At 43.4% G+C, this 24,042-nt stretch overlaps 1 long non-coding RNA gene across 1 annotated transcript; it reads left to right on the top strand.

Annotated features, from left to right (window-relative positions):
- Positions 1-22,023: 22,023 nt before the first annotated feature.
- Positions 22,024-23,514, top strand: LOC144761573 (uncharacterized). Its single transcript, XR_013595792.1, has 3 exons — positions 22,024-22,130; positions 22,750-22,823; positions 23,424-23,514. It is a non-coding gene; the product is annotated as an uncharacterized LOC144761573 (long non-coding RNA).
- The last annotated feature ends 528 nt before the right edge of the window (positions 23,515-24,042 follow it).

Below are 24,042 nucleotides of genomic sequence, written 5' to 3'. Positions count from 1 at the left end.
TCGCCCCGGTACAGGGACTATAGAACAGGCCTTCAGACTGGTCCTTCTCTATTGGAAGGTGGTGGTGCTGGGCAAAGACAGTCTTTATCTGACCTTTATAGACCTGAAGACTGCCTTTGACCTAGTACCAAGGGAGGGGCTGTGGAGGGTTTTGTCTGAGTTGAGGTTGCCCCGTACATCCTGTTCCTACTGGTGAGGCTCCACGCTGACAACTTTGCGCAGGTGCGGTGGGGCATGCACGGCGAGAAAACTGACAGGATCCCTGTTGAAAGGGGCGTCCGCCAGGGATGTGTGCTTGCTCCCACTCTGTTCTCCCTTTATGTGAACGGAGTGGTTGAGCATCTGCTTAGTAACCCTGCTGATGCACCGTCCCTGGTGGGCAAGCGCATCCCCACATTACTTTTCGCTGACGACACCCTCCTTATTTCCAAGACCCCCATGGGTTTGCAGAGCCTCCTAAATAGCTTTCAGGAGTTCTGCTCACATAGGGGCCTGATTATTAACACCATTAAAACCAAATACTTGGTTCTGAACCCACCCAAAAAACTGGGCCGCCCCCCGTTGCTGAATTCTGTGCCCTTGGAGAGGGTGGCCGAATTTGATTACTTAGGTATCCGCATTACAGATTCAATGCATTGGAATTCGCACATCCAAAAGATGTTACTTGGTCATAAAAGGGTGGGTGGTGCCCTCCTTAAGGAGCAACGCTCCTCTACAACTAAGCCCATTGCCCCAGTCATGGAGATTTATAAAGCAAGAGGGGTTAGTGCTGCTTTGTATGGGGTGGAACTGTGGGGCACGTGTAACCTTGAAGTATTAGCTAGATCAGAGAGTAAATTTCTGAAGTACTTGATGGCCCTCCCACAGAGCACCCCAACAGTACCCGTATTAATGGACCTGAGATGTAGATCGATTAAGGACCAAGCCCAAATACGTCCCTTGCTACTTTGGGCGCGCCAGTGGCGTGTGCCCGAGCTCGCCTCATACGCAGATTGTTTGTCAGAGGTTATGCTAATGGAGGGCTGGTCTAAGATTAAGTGGTTGAGGGATGTGAAACGGCTGTTAGGGGATCTAGGCCTTGGTGATGCATGGGAATCCAGGACCGCCCCTCCCAAAGCCGTCTTAAAGAAGCTGTACTGGAACTGGATCTCCTGTAAAATCTCAACTGATTCAAAACATTGCAAATCCACTACTGACTTTCTGAGGATCAAGGATGTGATGGCCTATGAACTGTACCTCGACATTTTATCTAACCCCACAGACCGCGCTCTGTATTTTCAATTTAGAATAGGGACGTTACCTGTAAGTGAACTGACTGCCCGCTGGAAAACTTCCCATCAGCGTTCTCCTTTCTGTGCGACATGCCTAACACGAGTTGAGTCGGTTGCCCACTTTTTCTTTGAATGTCCGGCTTATCTAGCGCCGAGGCGGTGCTGGCTCAAACCACTATGTAGACATCTAGGCACTCTGCAGCATATTGTGGCATTACGCATTTTAATGTCTGATACACGTACTTTGTCTGTGGTGTGTCCAAATTCTTAACATGGTTTTGGTTAATTCGTTCGAAAAGGCTTTCTTTGTCAATTTAGTGCTTGTCTTAAACTGCTCATACAATGTTTTATTTGTGTAAATAGTATGTGCTTGTTTAAATATTGCTTTTAAAATTCATTGTATTATGCTTTTATGATATTCTTATATCGAAATAAAGCCTTCAATCAATCAATCAGAATAGCTGTAGCCACTGGGTCCACTCCTGTCTTTTGCGTTGTCCTCTGTAATCTCTAGTCTTTGTCAATTCCCACCCCATAAATGCGCACACAGATGTTTGCCTACTAATTTTTGTTAGGTTATTATACTACTACTACTGTTGTGGTTATTCTCTGCACAGGCACATACAGAACTATGCACAAGACAATAGGATGTTGGTGATAGGGAGGTTGGACCTTACTTACACCCTAGTCACAGAACTCAGTCAGAAGAACCCATAATTCAACGACAGTCTACCTACCTAAGTGTCTCAGTCATAGTCATTTGTCCCACTCCCGACCCCCACACGAAGATAGTTAGATATACCCAATGATTTTATTACACAACCCAGAACAGAAGAACACCCTTTCGCTCACTCACTCGTTTAAGTCCACAACACCCCAGACACTCAAGTCAAAATATACCACAGAGTCTATGTGCAAGTTCAAAAACGTATTTTTTTTAATAACAAGCTTTGTGTTGTTGTAACTTGTAAGTTGTTCCATGAAAAACATCCAGCTCCACCATGCAAAATAAAGAAGATTAAATACTATACATTTTTGTACAACTAGTGCACGATAGAGAACTGTGGGTATTGTGGGTGACCCCTCACCGTTGAACGTATACTGGTTACACATGCATCTTTCGAAAGCTCTGCTACTCTCTGGTTCGTAGAAGGCAATCTTCTCATCTGCCTATGAGAAAAATGTTGCACGTTAGACAGTGAATACAACTATGCCAGTTTTTAGTAGTCATGCCAAAAAGTGTAACATTATGGATAAGCAAAAGGGATTAACAATACTGTAAGTAAGTAAGTAAATCAACCTCTTTAGTTGTATGCAACACTCATGTGGCCTCAAAGGTGTCTTACTTACTGTGCAACAAGCTGTGAGGTAACAACATGGGCAAAACAGTAGACCCGGATCATTCTAAAATGGTTACATGGCTCAGGCTAACTTTCCAAAGACTAGAGTAGGAGTAGAGATTAGATGACCCTAGGGACCATCTAATAAAGTAAAACTAAACTCTGTCTAATGACTGCTGTACAGTAGTACGCAATTTGGACTAGTTACACTTAAAACGCTTTATGTTGTACGTAACTGTTTTTTCAATCTTCCTTCCTGGTGAAGTACAACTAATAAAATAGGGGGAAGTGTGCAGGCATCTAAAAAGATGTACTTGCTTTTATAGGTGCACAATCACTACCAACAACCAGTGCTGACGGGGCCAGCGGCGATACTAATGCCATCCAGGAGGGGACAGTGGCTGCGGCACCTGGAGTAGCACCAGTGGGGGAGGAAACTTAAGCGGTGGGCGGTGGTAAGTTATATTCATTACTTATTTGCATTACTAGGTGGAAGGGGAACATTTCCCTCACTGTGCTATGAGTCTTATTAAGAAAGTATGAATTTGAAATTGTACTGGACAATATAAAATGGTTGAAGAAGACACCCTTTGCAGCATTACCAGCGTGAGTTGAGTAAACAAGGGGCCAGATGTAGGTAGGGTTTTACCGGTATTCGGCCGTTACCGACCGGTAAAAGGAATTTGAGATGTAGGGGGCAGAATCGGTAAATTTACCGTTCTGTAAATTTACCGATCTGTAATTTTACAGAATCTGTAAATATACCGGTCGGTAAATTTACAGAACGGTATATTTACAGATTCTGTAAAATCGATATGTAGGTGGGACTCTGATGAGTCCCACAAGGCCTAAGAAATCGGTATTTTACCATCAAATTCAATTTGATGGTGAAATACCGATTCAGGTGAGCATGCAAATGTGTGCATGCACACCTGTGCCATATGACAGGCAGACCTGCCCTTAGGGCAGGTATGCCTGCCATATGGCCCCCAAACCTTTTTTGGGGGTGCTAGAGGGTGTCAAAGTGACACCCCCTGCACCCTTGCCAAAAATCTGTATTTACCGATCGGTAAATACCGACCTGTAATGCCCCATTCATTCCTATGGGCTTCAAAGCCCATAGGAATGAATGGAGCATTACCAGTCGGTATTTACCGAATCGGTAAATACCGACTTTTAAAGAATCGGTAAATCCACATCTGGATTTACCTACATCTCGGTACATCTATTTTACCGACTCTTAAATACCGAATCGGTAAAATAGATTTACCTACATCTGGCCCAAGGTCTCTTCTATCAGACTCCAACTCAGCTGTGAAAGTTATGGAGAAGACTAAAAGTCAGATCAGATGACCTTGAGGGATGAGTTGAACAAAAAGGGAAAGAAGTGAACTAGGGTGGAAGGAGGAAGGACGAAAGAGATGTAATAAGACTACCATAGAAGGATACTTTGGAAGGTTCATGCACATGGCTGATATGAATCCGATGCATGGGTTGTTGAAGGATGGGTAGAACTGGAAGGTGAAAGAAGATGCATGCCTGGTTGGGCAAAACAATATGGGTGCATGGATATTATAGTGGATAGCAAGAATCATGAGCGGAGTTTGTGTCAATGAAACCCAAGGCAAGGAAGGAGTGGACGCATGTGTGGTTGTTGGTGAAAGTGAAACCAGCTAAGGCGATAATAAAGAATGATAGACATTTATTTTTATTGGTTGTTTTCCCCCTAACTTTATTGTATTCATCATAGGTGGAGACTGTCTCTGGAAGCAGAGTCTTACTTTGAAAATATAAAAGGAGATACAAAAAAGACTGGTGTTCTTCTGTGTACTCAAGTCCACCCATAGTACTAGGGCAAGTATAATGCCAGAAAAAAACGTCAACAAAAGTTACAGGCATGGGAAGCAGGAGGATAGATTAGATAGATACTAAAAGTTACCACCAATTGTATGTGCCGAGCTTGGTAGTGCCACTATGCCACTATGTGTTGAATTAATTTGGAAGAGTTTCAGTTACAATTCTGTTTCTTTTTTTATAGATACTCATACTCCTTCCCAAAAACGATCAAGGAAGGAGTTGGCAGCCAGGGCCTGGCAAAGGAAACTGCAGGCTATTGTGGAGGAGTACCGCCGACTGGTAGCCGCCTCTACCAATGCCCAGGGCCCCAGCCAGGCCCCACCTGCAGGAGTACGGCGCCGTGGTCAGGCAGCCGCTCACCGATGGCATTTAACAACATCTGCCATCTCCCCACATCATGGATGCAAATGTAGGTGCCGTGCATTTCGGCAACAGATTCTCCTCCGGGTGTCAAAGCTGGAGGATCAATTAGAGGAGCATGTTAAGATATTGGTGGACAAACACCTTAAAGCCCGCCGATTGTAATAGACCCTGCTCATTTGCCCCTTTTTTAATACTTTTGTTGGTGGGTGGGAATTGGGTGTTGGGGTTATTTTTGTGGGTCATTCTTTGGACTTGGACATTGGTTGGGGTTAGGGTGGGGATGGGGGTGGGATAGGACTAGGAGGATATTTTTTTATGTACATGAATAAATGTTATTTATTTTCAACGTACACATATGATGTTGTTTTGTGGTGGGGTTACTGTTGTACATCACAAGGTTTACTCTACATGCAGGGCAGCGGCCAGTTTTTGATTGAAATAATTTATTAATTGACCACATGTGTAACAACATCATGCAAACAGATAGATGCGGTACCCCTCACTGGGTTATATTTGTCCTATTTGTACTACCAGTCTCTCCTTCATTATACCTCCTAGCAAACTTCTCTTCTTACCTGTGATTGATGATGATTACGTTTGGCACTGCAAGGGCTGCATGGTTTCCCAAGACAACGCAGAATATGCCGTGGTTGTGTGATGGTAGTAGTAGACTAGACACTGGCACTAGCATTGGAAAATAAAAACAAAGAGACAGTCATTTGCCTGAGACAGAATGTGGGAGAAGTTGAAAAATACAGTACATAAGACTCACCCAAAAAAATACAAACAATATTGCAACTGCTAGTGCTAAACTCAAAGAAATCAATGGTGTCGGGGACTGCCAAGTACAAGAAGATAAATGTAGTTGTGTTGAAGGAGTCAGTAAAACACAATCCAATTCGTAAACTTAAATGCTGTAAAATTAAATTCAAACAATGCCACCAATTATTTAGATGTATTCGTTGGGTCACTTTGGGAAATTAATTGCCTTGTACACTAGTACATACAGTGAGCTTGGGTGGGCAAGCAGAAGAGTTTCCTCGCCCTGCCTCGTTGACATTTGATTTCATTAGTGTTGCTTTCACCACATCTGCCTCAGCAAGCGTGTGATCAATTGTTGGTGTAGATTTAATGTAGTAACATCACATCTCAATATAAAACCACACAGCCCGAGGGAAGAGGGTTAGGGTTTGATGAATGGATGGGAACGGGGGTTTGGGGAAAGGTTTGACAAAGAAAAACAGTACGCATGGAGACAACAAAAGCAAAACAATGACGATGATTGATGATCCACTACTACCCAATAAATGTAAAGTCAAGTAAGAAAAACTAAATGGATGCATGATGAAGATTTATTATTAACTTGATGGTTAATAATAAGTGGTACTTACTTAACTACTACTACACAATTCAAAGGAAGTATTTCTTATATATGATATGAATATTACTTCTGCCTAGGCTGTATGCCCTCTGAGAAACCGTAATACCTGAGGTTGCGGGCTGAAAGCTAGCAAAGAAAATTAAGAAATAGTATAAGTGAACAATCAATTACCAAACACAAGCGTAAAATAAATGAAGAGGAAAAAGGAATCAAAGAAAATTACGAAAATGATGTTATGTTATGTTAAAATCGGTTTTATATAGCGCTCAGCTACTCCAAGGAGTGTCCCGGCGCTTCGAAACCCGATGCAGAAATCAGGAGCATTGCAGAAATCAGGAGCATGATACTAAATTTAATGATGATGATACTAAAGTTAATGTAGTATCCAGGGCCAAATGTGTAGTTGTATCTCGTCATTCATCTTTGTCCTCCCTTCCATGGACACTGTGACTGAATATCATTCTTGGGCGCCTCTGGCTGGATGATGAGGAGGATTGTAAGGTGAGTGTGAGTTGGTGCTCCATGTATAATAGCGCTGCCTATAAGTGTTGATGAAAGAAGAAATGGGGTATTAAAAAATAAGTTAACTGAATAAAAAGATAAAAATCAATTACGGTGTAGTGCAAAAAAGACAAGACTCGTGAGCGAGAAGATTTTCAGACTAAGGCTGCTTGGATACATTGATTAACTTTACTCTTCTAGTTGCACAGCAGTCATCGAAAAGAACAACAAGATAGGAGCCAGCACAGAACAGTTACAGGACCACACAACAACACCGGGCCGTGAGCCTGTGGCCCAAACTCCATTTACCTAAATTTTTCACAGTTTCAGACAAAAGGCATATACAGCAACCTAGCATTTTCCAAAACAAGTGATTAAATCAATGCGCCAATGTCAGTCAATCATACCACTACTCAGTCAGTCAGTCAGTCAAAATACTTTATTCGGTTCATAACAAAAACCACAAAAGTATACATGGGTCCAAACAAGGGAAAGAACATTCAAATGCAATATGGTTAACTAACAAATGACAACACATCAAATAAGGAAAAAAAAATGTAACACAAACAATTCAATCTAAATAACAATTTCATGAATGAGTTTAAAAACCTACACATTTCATCTCAATTTAAAAGTTCAGAAATTAGCACTATAAAAAGAATTTTATCTAAGACTAACTATATTTTTCCTCAGTCTCATTGATATTTTCAAAAAAGTAGCAACATTAAAAATTTCCCACGTATTGGTCAACAGTTGGAGATATAGTAATGCAGGTTTCACTTGTTTGAAGCCTTTATCCTTCAAAAGGGGTATAATAATTTTTTTCCGTATATCCTTAAAAAAGCCACAAAAGAACATGAAGTGAGCAGTGTCCATTATGGAAAAACCATTGCAAGTGCATATTTTCAGATCTGTGGCCTTGGTCCAACATGGGCGGCCTGAAATAAGTTGATGAATTTTATTTAATCTAAACTTGGTAAGTAGATATCTGTGGTTTGCATTATTAACAATCTTCAGATATAACTCTAGGTCATTGTCTGATGTTACAGTCAACTGATGGGCTCTCACAGTGGGCTTGCTCAGTTCAAGGCCCTCTCTGTCCATATCTCTGTGCCGTTTAAAGGCTGACTTGACCCATTTTATGTCTCCTTTGACCAGTTTAGATGGTTCCTCAAATATTTCTGGCCGCCCCAGTAAGACTGCAACCTTTCTAACATTGCTTAACCACGGAATGGACTGCCAATGTTCTAGTTTAAGACAATCCGCCAGAATCTCATGATTCACATCCACTTCTGGATTTAGCCAAACCATAATCCACTTTAGAAGAGGCGCGATGGCAATCCGATCTTCTAAATATCCCACCCCACATTCTTGATGAACTATAAAACCTGGAGTCGATTGTGGTACAGACAAAATAGACTTTAAAAATGTGTCCTCAGCGACCTGTAACTGCTTAACATTTTTAAAACCCCATAGATCTGCGCCATACATAGCTATGGACACGCATTTTGCGTCATAGACCTTCAACACTGCTTGTAATGGCTTCCCCCCCAATTTGAGGGAAAAACCCAAAACAGCAGAGATAGACCGTACAAACGCATTTCTTTTCTTGGACAGTTGAGGAAGCCAGGTGGAACTTTCATCAAAAACAACCCCAAGGTATGGGAATTTGGTTACCCTAGTTAACTTATTCCCATTACAATGGAGTGACATAAGCTTCCTGTGCCCGCCCTTTGTGCCCACAGCCATGATGTGTGATTTAGTATAGTTAACGCTAAGATCCAGGGAAGACATAAACTCATAAAAAGCATTTAACAGACTTTGTAGGCCAACTGGTGTACGCGCTATGAGTGCGGCATCATCCGCGTATAATAACGCGGGAAGACAGAACTTACCCGCATTTGGGATATCCTTGCAGGCTGCACTCAAAACACTAGCAAGCCCATTAATATATAGTGTGAATAATAAAGGGGCTAGAATGCAGCCTTGTCTGACCCCATTAGTTATACCAATCTTCCCCGTGCAATTCCCCTTACGGTCATATCTTACTGTGGCTGTGAGGTCCCTATGAAGATCGGCTAAAAAATATACTATGTTTTCATCAAGGCCCATCTTTAAAAGTTGACCCCATAGCTTGGACCTGTTTACCCGGTCAAAGGCCGAGGACAGGTCCATAAACGCTATGTACAAACAGCCTTGCTTCACTAGGGTATACTTCCCGATCAATAATTGGAGATTAAGGCACTGATCAGTGGTACTGCGCCCCTTTCGGAACCCGTACTGTAATGCTGACAAGGTGTTAGTGTCCTCGAGCCAATCAGATAATTGACTCAGAACCACTCTGCCCAGGACCTTCACTGCAGAATCTATAAGGGAGATTGGCCGGTAATTACTTGGCTCACCCCTATTCCCTTTTTTGAAGATTGGTACAATTACCGACTGTGACCAGGTCATTGGGATACCAAATGTAGAAATTCTATTTAAAAACATTGGATAAAACTTTAGACCATATTGCTATGTTAGATTTAAAAAGATCGGCTGGTATGCCATCAGGGCCAGGGGCCTTATTACTTGTCATTTTACAGATGGCTTCAGCTACCTCAGCCTCGGTTACTACTAAGGTATATTGATGAGTAACCCCTGAGGTTAGATCGTCAACCCCTACGGACACATGTTCGTAAACTGACTTAAAATGGGAGAACCACTTATCCTCCTGTATACCACAGTCTAAAACGTTATTACTTGTATCTACAAAGTAGGGTTGATTTATCACCGCCCAAAATTTGGCGCTGTTTTTTATAACGTCAATGGAGGTCAGTTCTGCCCAAGCATCTTCCCTAATCTCCCGCCTCCTCTGTTCAACTGCTACTTTGTAAGCTTTCCTTAAGAGCGCCACATTTTTTCTATCAACAGGCTTGCATTTCAGGGCCTCCTTCAGTTTGCGGTTGGCTACTGAGCAGTTATGATTAAACCAGCCAACTGGCCCTGCTTCTTTAGATTTTCCTTGATTCGTTAAATCAGACAATATCTGCTGGCAGACTTTTTGGAATGCCTCCATTACCTCGCTATCCCCAGCTTCCTTGTCCATACATGTATGCAACTCCACCCCTCTACTATTTAAAAGATTGCCTTGAAAATCCTCAGGGATGATTTTACACCATTTAATTCTCCGGGCCTGATCTGTGGCCCTAATATCTTGTTTGTCAACCCCGTTCAGTTGCGTCCCGGATCTACTAAAAATACCTCCAACACGCAAGAAAACTGGATTATGGTCACTAAAATGAGACCAGACAGGGAAATAATCTACCAAGTTGTTCCCTAATGTTAGACTTGTAAAAATAAAATCAATGGTTGACCCACCACCCTTTCCCTTAAAAGTTGGTATATTCACCTCGTCCCCCATGGGTAACATTAAGCCATTTTCAGCTAAGATATATTCCAATAAGGTCCCCTGCTCCGTATGCTCAAAATGTGAGTCAGCCTGTTTGATAGGAGCAAAGGGATCATTGGGCGGGCATTTATCTGGGCATCTATGATTATTAAATTCCCCCAATAGTATAATGTAACATTCGTTTTCAGACAACTCCTTATATTCTACTAAAAAGGAATGTAAAGCTGTTAAGTTACTGGTAGTGGTAGCTCTGTCGAATGAATTATAAAAGTTGACAATCAGAACATTATAAGCCCCTTTACAGATGATTTTAACTACCAAACAATGGGGGGAGCCAGAATCAATCACCATATGTTTTCCTAAAATGTTAGCTGCCACTAGAGTTACCAACCCTCCCTTCGCTCTTCCTCTAGTAGTAGGGACCGCGGGGAGAGAATAGGTGGTGTATCCATCCATGGTAAATGTATTACTTGTGTCCCACGTCTCCTGCAAACCGATGATATCCGCCGTTCCCAAAATTTCCCTCCAGATCGGGTCATCTACTTTATTTCTTAACCGTGTGATGTTCCAGGTTCCTATCTTGATATATCTAATGTCTCTAAGGACTTCCCTACCCACTGAGCTAATTTCTAGATCTTTACTATTCCCGAGCTCACAGGCGGCATTAGGCAGTACCCTAATATCCACACCTAAGTTTGCGGGGGAAACGGGGTTGGTCTTATTTCCTTCAACGGTTCCCAGTACTATTCCTGCCTCTTGTCAATCGCCCCGCCAATGTCAGTCAATCATACCACTACTCTATTCCACCACTGCACACACATGTAGCCTAGGTCTGCTGTGGTTCTTGTTGATTGGTTGTGTGTTTACCTTGTATTCCACTTCCTGAACATATTCCATCAATCATCTCAAATCAAACTGACTGACAGCGTGCAAAGATGGTATGGCAGTCATCATCATCCGGTGTGGCACGTGTACGTGTTCTCCAACAGACCACCAACAGCAACTCAGTCTGTAGTGAGTAACTACGATTAAGTCCAGACTGCACCTGCAGTAGTAGGAGTACAATTGGATACATATTATTAAACAACATGGAAACATTGACCATCACTTGAGACACAAGTACTTTGTTATTATATTAAACTACTAGTATAGTTCTACTTCATGCACATTTGCTCTGAGTCAGCAAGCATCCAATGCAATGTATGGCATCATTCATTTCATATACCTGACTTTCTCTTCTTTGTGGCTGTCAGATCACAGATGCAGCAGAGCCTTCTGAAAGTGATGACGAGTTTACTTGAATTTTGGAGCCCAGCTCAAGTTCTGACATTGAAGAGTTGTGTATGCCGGCAGACAGAGGTGTAGCCTTAAGACAGTGATGCATTTCAGATTGGAAACAAAACAGAAGATGGCTATAGTCACGTACGTTTCACTTGTTATGAAGGGACTGTTAGAGGCTACATTATTGCACTATTGTCCATCTCCATCCAATGTATGGCAAGATGGAAATGTATTTAGGGTGATTCAGGAAGATGAAGCAGGACTCTGATGAGTGGAGTGCACAGTAACTGCTCAGATTTGCAACTCCAGTAGGTAATTAAAAGAGAAAGGAAGATGGTGTTGGTTTTGAAGTTTGAACCAGAAAGACAGATACACACAAATAAAGGAAGGGAGAATGTAACAATTTAAAAGCCTCGTTGTCAGGGAAGAGGAGCTCGTCCTCAAACCCTGGTGGTTCTTCTGACAGAAGTAGGTCCTGTAACCCGCTAGTTATGTCTTCCGACTCGCTCTCCTCTTCCAGCTGTGATTCACATATTTTGTAGTCTGGTGGTATGAAGTGCTGATTCATTTTGATCATGGTTAACCTCTCCATGGTTTTGGGCGAGAGACTGGTCCTTTTCACAGTTACAATGGCACCAGCAGCACTGAAAACACGCTCAGAAGAGACACTTGCAACAGGGCAAGCTAGATACTTTATCGCCAGCCTGCTGAGCACTGGCCATTGCTTTCTTGCCCTATACCAATACACCAATGGGCTTTGCTCCATGAACACCTCTGTTGTATCATCCAGATAGGCCTGGATAAACCGCTCAATGTTCAGTGGTGCTCGGGTTTGCTCGTCCTCTTTTAGCTTTGCGACTGCAACGGACTTACCCATCCCTTTCTGTAGAAACCAAGCAGCTATTTTTTTGCTTGTGTCTGATGAATCAGATCCTGTTGGTGCTGTTGTTGTTATTGGTTGTGTTGGTGACTGCTGGGAAGCAAACGCACTGCTCTCATGCTGTGAAGAAGAACTTGACTTTGTAGGATGCTCAGTAGTACTTGCACTGTTCTGAGCTGGCACTGGCAGGCCTCTAATTGAGAGCTGTTTGTTTTCTAAATCAGTGGCTTCCTCTGCTATTACAGTTTTGTACTTGGCAACATCCCCTTCTGAAAAAGGAATTACTGCATTACTGTTCACAAATAATTTGTACCGTGGATCCAAAATTGTGGCAGTAATGTAATGTTGATGTGGCACAATCTTATTTTGAATCCTTGTATTCTCAGAAAAGCGGCCGGCTAAGGCCTTCGCCAAATAACATGCTTCAAGTTTTCCTTCAACATCTTCATATGTTTCAGACACCTCCTTCAGCTCTTGCTCTAGCATGTACAACAATGGGATAGCTTGGCCCATAGTACAGTCCTCCCTGCTGATTGCACGTGTGAAGACCTCAAAAGGAAGAAGCATCTCTGTCAGGCACTTAATGAGGTCCCATTGCCACATCTCAACTGTCATGGCTTTAATAACAGTTGGATCCCCTGATCTTCTTGTCATTGTCATGACATAAGCATTAAGTGGTATGTACTGCTCAAACAGCCGATCAAGCATTTAATAAGTAGAGCTCCAACGTGTTGGTACCTCCTGGATGAGTGCTTTGACTGGCATTTTATACTCACGTTGAATGACCCGTAGCTGCTTCCGGGCTTTAAAAGAATGGTTGAAATGCGTGCAGATTCTTCTGCAAATGGTCAGTAAGTTGCTGACTTTGCTTTCATTTTTCAGAAAGTCTTGAACCACAATGTTAATGCAGTGTGCCAAACACGGGACCCTGAAATAGCGACCATCTAGCATGGCCTTAACTACATTACCGCCATTGTCGGTGGCAACAAAACCAATGTTAAGGCCTCTTGGTCGCAGCCATTCAAAGACCTTGCTGTTAAACTCATTCAAAATGTTTGCAGCAGTATGCGATTTCTCCATAGCAAACAAGGCTACAGTAACATATGTGCGAGTATCATTAAAAATCTCAGTACTGTAAATGCCTGCAGATATCTAACACCTGAAAAAGAGATCCAGTGTGCAGTGATGCACATGTAATCAGTCACACTTTGACTGGGTGTGAGTGTTTGATTGGTTCTGATGCTCCGTCCATCACCACCGTCCATCACCACCCCCTTTTGTACCGCTTTGGCCGCCATAAGTGTGGCAGGGTATGCTCAGACGTGCGTCCATTGCTCACTTTGCCATTGGATTCAAGCAAGCCGGGCTGAAGACGGCTGGAATGCCAGAAACCGGTCCTCGGAAGCTTGTTTCCGGTCCAGGGAAGGCATGGCTTGGCAGATTGGGCTGGACTGTTCCCATGAGGCACAGGGTCAGACTGATTTGCATATAGCCATGTCTGAACTGGGGTGGCAGAGTGGGCTAAACAACGGTGATGGATCAAACCCAGATCTTTTGACTGGGTGTGAGTGTTTGATTGGGTCTGAGAAGATTTTAATATGCTCGAGAGATATTCTGTGCCAGATTGCAGTTTCTGCGTGTTCGGAAATGCGATCTTACCAACATGGCGCTGCAAGGAAGATCACGCGTCCTAATGACGTGTTCGCGTGTCCGAATGACGTTATCGTGTTCTCACAGTCGCATGGGATTGTGCGGCCGGATTCCAAACATCGTAGCGAATACGACCGGAGAGAAAAGCGAGAAAGCGAACGCAGAACCACGGCAAGTCATTACCGCGCACGCGAGAATGCTATTGAGCGCACGAGGAAGAAAAACTACTACGCTACGCTGTAGATTGCGAAGTAGTCGACAAGTTCGCGCTCGCTGCGAACTGCAAAGTTGCCGAAAATTCGCAAACTCCGCGAACGGAGCGTAGTTCTCCGGCCAGGGTTAGTAATGATGTTTTTAATGGTATTGGTGTAGACTCTGGTAGTAATATTGGTGGGTTAAGGAAAAGTTCTCGCATCAATCATACTCCTATCAAATTGAGAGATTTTGTTCATTATTAATTGTTATTAGTGTATTTCTATTTTTTTATAATCTTTTTTTTTGTTTTATTGGGGGGAGGTGTGTAGTATTCCTAGTTAGAACATGTTTCCTGACATGTCTTTAGAATTTTATTGTTTCTCTAGGTTGGGCGTTCTGTGAGTGGGAGTTGGGCAGTAGGAATGTACATCTTATGAACTGTGGTTGTATAAGCTGTCTGCTATGAATAAATCTCTCTCCTCACATGAACCTGTCTACTGGATTACTTCAAATACGTAATTTGGATTTTTCATACCAGGTGGCAAGACACTTCTTTCAAATGCATGATAAAGATGTTTCAAAAGTGGCGCTCTGATAGTTTGGATAAAAGTATACGAGGATAGGACAGGATAAAACAATTGAGACAATTTGAGTCCAAGTATATCCTGGACCCACATACTAAATTTCCCTTTGAATAAAGATGAGGAGTTGAAAGCACATGAGGGATGATCTCTGTCTTACATGTAATAAGTATTCCCTCGATGTTCCCCCTGATACTATCTATAACATCTCCCCCTGAGTCATGAATTAGAAAAAAATGGTTGAAAATCTGTTTGAGAACTAAGAACTGCACTGTTTTTTCCTATTTTTTCTCAGTTTAACATTGATGTAGTTTCTGACTATGCTTGATTATTTAAATTTGAGCTGGATTTTGAGTTGTAATAACAGCATCTACTTTGGTCCCTGACCTATGTTGTTGTATAATATGGAATTGGTGCAGATTTCACTCATAAAAAAAATTAACATTCAGCAGCAATACACTAACGTAATGCACTGCATATTACCTCACTCATGACATCATTGATGACATCACTGATAATATCATCCAGTGATTTTGAGTGTTTTCTAAAAGATTATGAGTTTTAAACATATATACTAAGTTACTATAAAAGATAAATTACTATAATTTGTGTACTACAAATGAGTGATACTATTTCTAATATATATTATGTGAGTGGCTATGTGACTGTGTGTATCCATGTCTGAGTGGAGGCCTGAGTGGCTGTATAGCTGTGTGAGTGGGTGTATGAATGGCTGCATGAGAACGGTACTCCTGAGGCGGAAGCCGGGAGCGTACTTGTATTTTTCTTAAAATTTGAGTGTCACTTGTTATTGATTGTGTTTTTAAAACCCACCTCATCTTGAGCACTTCCTAGGACTAGAACCCTCACTTTGGCTACCCGCACAGCGGATTTATCGCTGATTGCGGACTCGGTCCAAAACAAACATTTACCGACGCCATTGCCGGCGTGCACAGAGGCCACGCCCCCTCGAGGCCACGCCCCCCCATCCAAGTATAAAAGCGCTGAGAACTAGCGCTCGTCAGAACGGTACTCCTGAGGCAGAAGCCGGGAGAGTACTTGTATTTTTCTTAAAATTTGAGTGTCACTTGTTATTGATTGTGTTTTTAAAACCCACCTCATCTTGAGCACTTCCTAGGACTAGAACCCTCTCTTTGGCTACCCGCACAGCTGATTTATCGCTGATCGCGGACTCGGTCCAAAACAAACATTTACCGACGACATTGCCGGCGTGCACAGAGGCCACGCCCCCTCAAGGCCACGCCCCCCCATCCAAGTATAAAACCGCTGAGAACTAGCGCTCGTCAGAACGGTACTCCTGAGGCGGAAGCCGGGAGCGTACTTGTATTTTTCTTAAAATTTGAGTGTCACTTGTTATTGATTGTGTTTTTAAAACCCACCTCATCTTGAGCACTTCCTAGGACTAGAACCCTCACTTTGGCTACCCGCACAGCGGATTTATCGCTGATCGCGGACTCGGTCCAAAACAAACATTTACCGACGCCATTGTCGGCGTGCACAGAGGCAACGCCCCCTCGAGGCCACGCCCTCCAGCGTCCTTCCCTCACTAATAAATATGTGCCTTTGGCAGAAGCGTACCGGATGAGCGCAGCGGGCGCGCCATCAGCGCGCCGAAGGCGCGCCTAAGACAAGCCCGTCTGCGCCCGTCCGCGCCAGGACGAGCCTAGGGCCAGGGACTCCGGACCATTCCACTCAAGCAAGGCTGCTATACTCTTGAGATTCCCAGCTTCAACTGAACCAGCCCCTACAGCCTTCCTGCACTTATATCCTTAAAGGTGAGAACTCCCGTGCCCACTGTCCTCATTGCCCATTTAAATTTACTTCAGCTCTGAATAACCAAACACCCCTGACCATCACAAAAATGGCTTTGCTAAACTGCAGATCTTTGCCCAAACATGCTCAGGAAATACACATGATACTAGAAGAGGAGCAACTTGAGATTCTGTTCCTTACAGAAACATGGCTCACCCTAGACTCGGACTATGATATTGTTCAGGCGTTACCCCAGGGCTAACTCCTGCAACACCTAGACCGAGCGAAGGGAAAGGGAGGAGGGATTGCTATTATCCACAAGGACCATTTGACTTGTAGATTTCATGACAGTCCCTTAGTGGACTGTGAAAATGTACTCTTTAGCATTCAACTGTCCCCATGTTACTCCCTCTCAGGAGTTCTCATCTATCGACCTCCGGGGCCTTTGGGCCAATTCTGTAGCTCCCTCTTGGAATTTTCCACGGTCACGTCTAGCACTTCGTCCAACATGATAATCTTAGGGGATCTCAATATCCATTTTAACAACAGCGATGACAATACCGCTTCGGAATTACTAACAGAGCTGGCTAATCTTCATCTCCATCCTCAGAGCGACCAACCCACGCATATGCTTGGAAACTTACTCGATCCTATCATAAGTAATATTGACGATCTTAAAACTAATGCCCCGATCCCCCTGCCATGGTCGGATCATCTGATCATTCCCTTTAGGTGGGAGATCTCTAATATCTCTCCTCCCAACAAACCTCCCGGCAAACCTACGCGTCGCTGGGCCAAACTAGACACCGAGAAATGGAAACAGGCTTTGGAACTTCTTGAACCCACCCATGAAACAGACCCTGTTATAGCAGATATGGAGTTTTCCTCGTGGATTGAAAACTCTCTCAATGCGATCCTTCAAAAAAAACCTCATCTGACCTCTCGAAAAAAAACTTCCTCCCCATGGTTTACCCAGGAGTCTCGTCATCTGAAGAAGCTCTGTAAAAGAGCCGTAAGAGTGTGGCGGAAAGACTTCGACCCTAATAGTAAAAAGGATTATAGACTGTCTATTCTGAATTATAAAAAAGCCCTGAAAAAGGCCCAAGCCGCCTTCTTCCAAGAGAAAATTAGTGCGGCATCCTGCTCGTCGAGGGAGACTTTCCTAATCGTAAAACAACTTCTAAAAACCCCAGAACCCGCAGGCTCGACCAATCCTTCGGATAATCATTGTGATAAGTTGGCTACATTCTTTGACCAAAAGATCCAAACTATTTTACAGCAACTCCCGCCCCTCTCTCCTATGGACCACTTGCCGTCCGCAATGCAGGACAATAATCTTAACATATTCACTCCCATAAGCCCGGACACTCTGTCCCCCATCCTCCACTCACTTAAGAGTGGCTCACCGTCAGATCCCGCCCCAGTACAAATCTTAAAACAGGTAGCACCTACCATCCTTGGACCAATGGTAAACGTGATCAATGCCTCTCTGATAAACAGATTGGTACCCCCTAGTTGGAAGAAGGCGAAGGTTAGGGCACTACTCAAAAAACCTAGCTTAGATCCCCTCAACCTATCCAACTTTAGACCGATTTCTCTCCTCCCGTGTATCAGCAAGATAACAGAAAAATTCATCAACTCTCAGCTGTCTAATTACCTCGAAATCAACGAACTACTCAAATCCTCACAGACAGGTTTTCGCCCGGGTCAGGGCACCGAAACAGCTATGGTGACGGTGGTCGAGGAAGCCAGGAAGATCATGGATGCAGGAGGATCAGTGGCAGTGATCCTCCTGGACCTGAGCGCCGCCTTCGACACGGTCAACCACCAGACCCTGGCTCAGCGACTTAGGGATCTTGGGATCACAGGTACCGCCCTGGCTTGGCTGAAATCATTCCTTCAGGACCGTTCATTCCAGGTGACAGAGGGCATCTACATGTCTAAAGAGACCCCTATACGTTGCGGTGTGCCACAGGGCTCCTCTTTGAGCCCTACGCTCTTCAACATGTACATGGCCCCCCTGGAAAAGATAGTCATTCAACATGGGATCAAACTCCTGACATACGCTGATGACACGCAGCTGGTTGTCTCTCTTACTCAGCAGGAAAACCCCACCATCGACCTCTATTCCTGTCTGAGAGATATAGTCAGCTGGATGGACAGATCTCACTTAAAGCTTAATAGCGACAAGACGGAGATTCTGGTGATGGGTAATCAGGCCTTCTTTCGTCCAGACTCTCTCTGGCCCCCATGCATGGGTACGCCCCCAACTCCCAAACCCGAGATTAAAAGCCTCGGTCTATGGCTAGACCAAAATCTCACCATGCACACCCAAGCAAGGAAAACGGCTGGAGTCTGTTTTGGTCTCATGCCCTCCACCCGGAAAATCCTACCACTGCTCCCTTTCCAATCAAGGAAACTTCTGATCCAGGGCCCTATTTTGTCAAGGCTGGATTACGGAAACGCATTGTATTTGGGCGCACCGCGGAAAGTTACAACTAAATTACAGGTGGTGCAGAATGCGGCCGCTAGGATTCTGACCAACACCAAGTGCCGCTGTTCGGCCAAACCAGCCATCAGAGCACTGCACTGGCTACCCGTCGTGTAAAGAGTGCAGTTTAAGGCGCTCTGCCTAACGCACAAAATCCTCAATGGAAAAGCCCCTCCCATCTTCAAAGACCTGGTGACTCCTTACACCACCTCCAGACCCCTCCGATCCTCTAACGCCCACCTTACTTTGCCACCTAAGATCAAAAGAGCACGTTCAGGAGGTCGACGTTTTTCGTACAACGCCTCCAAATTATGGTACTCCCTTCCCTCTGACCTCCGCGCACAACCCAACCTTCTGACATTCCGAAAATATCTTAAGACTTGGCTGTTCCCGTGAGCTTCCCTTCTTGATTCCATCTGTACTTGTTCAGCGCTGGGACGCTCACGGGCAGCCAAGCGCTTTAGAAATCCGGTAACATTAACATTAACATTAACATGGGTGAATATGTGGGTGGGTGAGTACCTGAATGGCTGCATGGGTGAATATGTGGGTTGTATGACGATCCATCGCAAGGCATCTCCTCGCGGCCGTTCGCATCGCGGTCAAAACATCGCAATGACCATTACATCGGCCATTTTCTCATCGCGCGTCGTCTCAACGCAAATGAGGCCGTGGCCTAGGATCGCCTATCACATCGGCGACATTACATCGCGCGACATGGCAACGCGATGTTTGACCGAGCTACAAATTCCTGCCAGCCAATCGTTTGTTGGGGGGGTGGGTGGGGGGTATATATTGTCTAGTCCACCGTGAATTCCGCCATTCGTGCCCGTACTCGTACTCTGTGGACAGCCTTGGCAATCAGTAAGTGTGAAGTGCGTTCGTGTTTTTACTCTTTTTATTTCCCTCATGTTCCGTGCTTAGGCGATATTTGTCAATTCCTTTCGTGGTATTACCCGTATTGTACATTCTTGTAACGATTTTGCCTCATTTCCCAGTATCCGCTTGAAATGCACTGTGCTCACTTGCCTAGTTCGCTTTAAGCAATATGTATATGTAATATATTTGCCATTTGTTCAACTCGGCTAGGCACATTTTACCCATGTTTCTTGCTGTTATGTAGCTGTTATACTGTACACCGAGGAAGTAGTTTTAAAAAAATGTCTATTCGAAGAAGAAAAAGAGCATGAGAGTTGTGCCCTGTGACCAACCCGCGGGAAACATTAATCATTTCAGCGAGCGTCTCAAGGGCGAGTTTGTGGAAGTCAGGATAGACGGTAAACAGGGGAAAGTAATATTTTAGAACAGGAGAGGGCAGTAGGGCATTCAGCGTGAAACAACGGTGCATGCGGCCAACAAAATGTATGTAGTCTGCAATGTCTGCAATTCTTTACACAATTCCCGTGCAGTATAAGTTCAATGCAGGCCTGATTTTAAAACGCTAAAGTTGTATGTGCTGCACAGCCGCGGTCTCTGCTGGTGAGAATGATTACTAGTTGAATATGAGCCCGGTGGCTGGTGTATGCAAACCCGTAGAGCTTTCGAGATGCTTAAAAAACAAATAGTGTTTGACTTTCTATTCCATGTACATTCATGGGTGTGAGCATCATTTGAATAAGAGAGGTTTTATAGTGTACATAAGAAGCAAATGCATACAAATGTTCCAAGAGTCAGCACCAATGCTGTAGTGGCACAATCAAGTTTCCAGGCATTGCACGCTCAAGAGAAAGGATATCTGATTGGTCTGCTTGGCACTACGGTTAACAAATGGATTTACTGTCCATTGGAAAGGATTTCAAAAGAATGCATTGTGATATCTCTGGACCAAGACGAACATACCGCAAAATCTAAGGTGTTCTTGGCTTCTGTTCCGCTTGTCCGTGTACAGATACTATGTTTGTGTGGGTTTTTAAAGATAGTTAGAAGAGGGCCTTCGAGATTTTGAAACACTAGAATTATATCCCTTTTTACTCATCCTGTTAGCCAAGTATTTTATTGAAAGTAGTATACCATCCGTTCATGCTTCATGATAAAGTGTGGAGAGCAAAAGCTGCTCAGTCTAGTGTACGAGTTATCTTTAAAAGAGGCTTGGCTTGCAAGAGTATGACTCATTCTCTTCAAGAGCCTGAATCAGTGATTAGCTTCTGATTCACCAGCATCTAAAATATTTATGAAGAGCGTCACTATGGAAGGCTCACTGACCCTGCCATGAAATTGACTGATTACTTTGACAATGCAACTGATGTCAGAGTACAAAAACAGGTAGGATGCAATCATTTCCACCCACAGTTTAGTGAAATGACAGAAAGTAAATATCTATGAATGTTAAGTAGGTAAAAAGGATAAATAGGCAAGCTGTCCTTCTGGATGATAATTTGGAATTTTGCATTAGCTTAATAATGTTCTCGGCTAAGAATTATATTGCGAAAATAGGTAATTTCTGAAAAACAGCATGGGAGAGTTTTGCTGGTAGGAGTCTGGGAAAAGGCAAAAAGACAAGCTTTTTCTGGACAACTAACCAGGGAATACCTATATTACTGGACCTTAATGTAACCAGTGCTGGTCACTTAATCAGACGTACATATTTAATTGTATAACACTAAAAACTATAAATTATATCCCACAGCAGCAAGAACACAGGCCCATCCATCAACAGGGCCCAGTGGTACTATATGGAGTACTGAAATGAGATTTAGTCCATGGTAGAATATCTTTACCCAGTCAAGCATAGCAGATACAATACTCAAGCCCTTCACCAGGTCTGTGGATCTTACATTGGTAATATATTTATTACAGGCTATATCCTTGAGCTGCCTGTGGTTTGTTGACTTGAGAAAGTCATGTTGGGTCATTGGTCCTCGGGTAACAGTACGGACTTTACAGAAGTGTACGTTCTGAAATCTGGACATCGATTTACACACAGTTATAGGATAATGTTTTAAGGACCTTTGTCTGAATTAACAGATTAGTTATATGAAATACATAAATATTTTAAGGAAAGCAACGTGAGGTACACCACAACTGCTTATATTGTATACTTTTTTTCTGGCTATTTTCTCTTAGATCATCCCGATTCAGGTGGTCGACACGTTGTTGCCTGCATCACACAGCACTAACTTTGGAGCTCAAATATCTTGGATCACCAACAGGCAGCAGAGAAGAAAAGTAATTTCAGGTAACATCTGATGGGTGGGATGGATGGATGGGTGGATTGCTGGGTGGCTGGATGGGTGGGTGGGTGGGATGGATGGGTGGGATGGGTGGATAGGTGAAAGGTAATTTGCCTTACAGCGTGCATGCAATATTTGTTAGACTGCTTTGATCATAGACACGGAGCGCACCTTCTATTCGTAACATGCAGTTTATATGCCGCAACGTCCGTGGGGGCGTTTGCAATCGGTAAGTGTTCAGTAGGCAAGTGTTCTATTTCTTGAGACTTCGTTTATAGTGCCCTTCGCCCCTATGTTTCCCTCGTCCCAACCTGCGCCTAAATAATGAGATGGGCTGCAACTATTCCTTCCCCCGCTGCTGTGGGCCCAAAACTGTCCCCCCTGCCCTGCACCCTGAAGTTTGAGCTATTGGTATTGTAAATGACAAATTTTGTATTAAGTTTTTCTATGCTATGCTACGTTTTGTTATGCTATGCTACGTTTTGCTGTGTTTGGTATGCTATGCTGTGTTTTGCTATGCTATTATTATGTGTTGTTAAGTAATGAAAAACTGTAGTTGAAAGACCTAAGTAATAATGCCACCGCTAACCTTTCTTTTTTACTTTATGTTACCGATTCGTAAAGGTCCCGGAGTTGCAAGTAAAGCAAAGATTTCGGGTTTCTACGCTAAGTGCAGCACCACCAGATTAGCACAAAAGGTAAACAAGCATTTGCAATGCAATAGGTCCCGCATTAGGCAAGTTGGCTTTATTTCACCAGGACATGACAAAATTGTTATTTATATTGTTTTCTGCCAAATTGTGACATTCATAGTTTTGTCATTTACAATGTTTATACTTGTATTTCTGCAAAATGTGACCACTATACCCTTTTAAATGCAACATGTTTGGATTGACGTCTTTTACAAGCTTTGATGATACAAATTCAAGTTGTTCATAATAAAATATATATATATTTTTTTTAAATAATTTGAATTTTAAATGCCAATCACGTACACTTTAGTTAGTAATCTTGGGGAGATTCTGTTTTTTTTTTTTTAACGCGGCCCTTACATCCTTCTGGGGCTACTTGAGATGGGGGTTTACTGCTGCGGGCGCAGGGGTGTATGCAGTGCTTTATGCATTTCGTGTCCGACATTAGGAACAATGTGTCTTTCTGATGATTTTTAAAAGGAATGTTTTTGTTTGTTTCCTACTGGAAATCTCTTTCTTACTATTTGTAAAATGCATTTCCTGTTGTCTTCCTACCGCAAATGTCTTTCTTATCATCATTTTTAATATTTTTTTTTTTTTCCACAGCAAATGTCTGATCCAAAGATGGCGCAATATATCACGTCAAGCAGAGGAAATCGCCTACTGAAACACAGCGGTTATATATATTGCAAGGAGCGAAATTCTGAGCCACGGGCTCTTTGGAAGTGTGTGCAATATTACGCAAGGCAGTGCAGAGGACGGGCGGTTACTCTGGGTGAGTCTGTTTTACGAAGCACAGAGCATAACCACTCGGCCTCTGCAACTGCTATCGAAGTTAGAGAATCAGTAAACGAGATGAAAATGATTGCATGCACCTCCAATGACCCGTGTGGTGCCATTTTGAGGGAGGTATCACAACATATTACTGAACATGTGGCTAGTAGTATGCCTGCCATCCCCAGCTTACGACGAATGATCCAACGTAAGAAACTCGCGAATCACCCACAAAGTGTGGCACCCCAAACTTTTGGGGATATTAAAATCCCTGCAGAACTGTGTGTTTCCCTTTCAAAGGAACAGTTTATTCTGTATGACAATGAAAACTGTCATAAGCGTATTTTAATATTTTGCACCCCCCGCAATCTTAACCGGTTGGAGAACAGTGATGTGTGGATGCTCGATGGGACGTTTAAAAGCACGCCCACCCCTTTCACCCAAATCTACC

This window comes from Lissotriton helveticus, chromosome 6 (assembly GCF_964261635.1).
Source record: "Lissotriton helveticus chromosome 6, aLisHel1.1, whole genome shotgun sequence".
Taxonomy (NCBI): domain Eukaryota; kingdom Metazoa; phylum Chordata; class Amphibia; order Caudata; family Salamandridae; genus Lissotriton; species Lissotriton helveticus.
This window is presented reverse-complemented; position numbering and strand designations above follow the sequence as displayed.